This window comes from Cydia pomonella, chromosome 8, assembly GCF_033807575.1.
Source record: "Cydia pomonella isolate Wapato2018A chromosome 8, ilCydPomo1, whole genome shotgun sequence".
Taxonomy (NCBI): domain Eukaryota; kingdom Metazoa; phylum Arthropoda; class Insecta; order Lepidoptera; family Tortricidae; genus Cydia; species Cydia pomonella.
In genome coordinates this window covers 23,100,190-23,103,207 of record NC_084710.1, presented here as the reverse complement: position 1 = coordinate 23,103,207, position 3,018 = coordinate 23,100,190, and positions in this window count along the sequence as shown.

Sequence of the window (3,018 nt, the reverse complement as noted above, 5' to 3'; positions counted from 1 at the left end):
GTTCAGCAGTGGACGTCTTATGGCTGAGATGATGATGATGAAATAAATAAATATTACAGGACATTATTACATTACAAGGCTTGTGTTGAGGGTACTTAGACAACGATATATATAATATATAAATATTTATAAATACTTAAATACATAGAAAAAACCCATGACTTAGGAACAAATATCCATTATGCTCATCACACGAATAAATGCCCTTACCAGGATATGAACCCGGGACCATCGGCTTCATAGGCAGGGTCACTACCTACTAGGCTAGACCGGTCGTTACAAATTATAAATAAATTCAATTATACATTTCACAACTAGTTCGGTGTGTCGTTAAGCATAGGCCTCCTCCAACTGTCTCCATTGCGCTCTGTCTGCTCCACTGTTCCCTTCCCATCTACTAATAATAAAATAAATAAATAAATACTCAATTTTAATTGATATCAATTGGTAGGTACTGCAAGTAGTCTGTAAACATACAACGAGTCCGAGTCACCTGTTAGCAGCCGAATGACGCCGTTAAGTCGCTCGTTGGTAATGTTATTCCAAGGGAACGGTTTTATGCAGTATTTTTAACTAATAATCTGAAAATAAAACTATTTGGCTTTATTGCACTGCCATGTCTGCGTGATTGATTGTAGAATAAACTTATATTTAAATTGATACCCATTTGCGTTGAAGAACTGTAGAAATTAAATTTGATTCGTAATAAAGAGTAAGATTTACTTCATAACTTTAACGGGTTACACCGAACTTTCTCTGAACTGATTTTCACAGATGTAAGCTTCTTCTATTTAATACTAAAAATACCTATGCTGCTTTATATTTTGCAACCGCCGTTGGCATTTCCCTAGAACTCCCAAGTAAAATTTTTGAACACCAGAAATATAAAGGCAAAAGGTCAATAAGTAGTTAAATTTGGCAACGTGTCATTTGTTATAATCAGCAGAACTTTAAACGCCAAAACCAAGTTAAAGTCAGAGCAAGCTAGCTCTGCAGCGAATTTAATAGCACAGACGGCGCAAGTTTTATTTGAAACGTCAAACTTCTACGTTTAAATAACACAGTCTCTGCTATCAACATAGCTGCAGATTTAACTTGGCCTCACTCTTACATTCTACATTGTTTGGTCCGGCAGATTAGTTCATATCGCTCAGTTAGATTCACGCAACTTTCACCGTTTAATTACTGTTTACATAAATTGTTCGCTGTTGCATACAACCGTCCCTCAACAAGCCCACAGCGTACAATAAAGCCGCGTTTGCCAGTCATCCTGTTTTTGTAAACAACCCCCAGTCCACAAGCCGGGGAAGGTTAAATAGGACACCTTCGAAGTCACCTCATTCAAGAAGTCGATTGGGGTAATTTCGTTTGAAAAAATAATCTTTGTTTGGCTAAAATTTTGACCGTTAATGAAATTATGAACTGTATGGTAATAATTGTATTTTATCCGATAAAGTTAAGTCAATAAAATAATAATTTTGTTTTGTTTTGATCTTAGTGGAATTCTCTCTGATGAACTTTAAAAAAATTCTTGTTTATTCAAAAATATACACAGACATAAACTAGGTACAGTTTATATTATTACAATATATTTACAATTGTATCGTGTTTATCTAAGAGTAATCTGAGTATTTATATAATTTATTTGGAGACAAGTAATGGAAACTTTTATTCATGTCAAAAAATATAAAAACTAAACAAATTAAAATTTGTCTTGTATTAAGCTAACTAAAATAATTAAAATATATGTTGTAAAACTAACTAAAATAATTAAAATATGTCTTGTGCGTTTTTAGCAGGTTTACATAAACGCAATTTCAAAAGAATCCGCTGCTTTTACCTTTACCTTTGTTCAAAATATTAAAGTTGTATCTTTTTATATTTTCATTTATATTAGCCATTCATTTATCGTGCAAGTTGTGGAATGTTTCAAAAAAGTTTGGAAAGTTCTCGAAAATTTCATAGGAGATTAAGGAAATTTTCATTTAAAAAACGGCAAATTTTGATACCCGTACCAAAATTTGAGAAGTTTTTGAAATTTTTCAACGTAGATATTTCTTAATTTTGGAAACTTTCCGATCGCACATCAGGGCGTTTAGCCAAAATGCCAATCGCTTACGCTCCGTAACGAACGAAAAGCCAATGTCTCTATCACACTAATATGGAAGAATGATAGAGACTACCGTATCATTCGCCATGGAGCAAACGATTCGCATCTTGGCTGCGCATCCAGTACTAGCAGTACATCTCACAAACATGTCAAAATGAGATAAAACAACATAAATGTGTTCAAATCAGCCGTCTGGCGCCATCATAAAACACAAAGTCATCATTTAGATTCAGAGCGCTCGACTGGATCAAGAGTTATTTGACAGATAGGATTCAATGTACAGAGATCAGTAGATTTACTGAATCAAATAATGTAATGATCAGGAAAGTATTTAAATCTCAGTACAAACTCAACCTCCGCGGTGTCCCTCAGGGAAGCATTTTGGGCCCACTTCTCTTTATTGTCTATATTAATGACTTACCAAATGCAACTCCTAACAAGGTAATAATGTTTGCAGATGATACGACAATATTGGTGAAATGTGATAATAGGTCGACATTTAATCAAGATGTAAATAATTCTTTAACTGACATTATAAATTGGATGGATATGAACGATTTAAAAATTAATATAAGCAAAACTAAATTTATGCAAATTACTTCTTATAATTCAAATAGTTTACCTGTTACAGCTCAGTACAACAATGATAAAGTAGATGAAGTATCCACTGTCAAGTTTCTAGGATTTACCATAGATAAGCATCTGCACTGGAAAGATCATGTCGAACAAATTTGCAACCGGCTAAACAGATTTGTGTTTGCTCTCCGAAGACTCAGGGACACGGTCTCATTAGGGGCTGCTCTGACGGCTTATCATGGATACGTGTCCTCTGTTCTTCACTACGGGCTAATTCTGTGGGGTAGGTCTGTCAATGTAGAGAGAGTTTTTAAAATACAGAAAAAATGTGT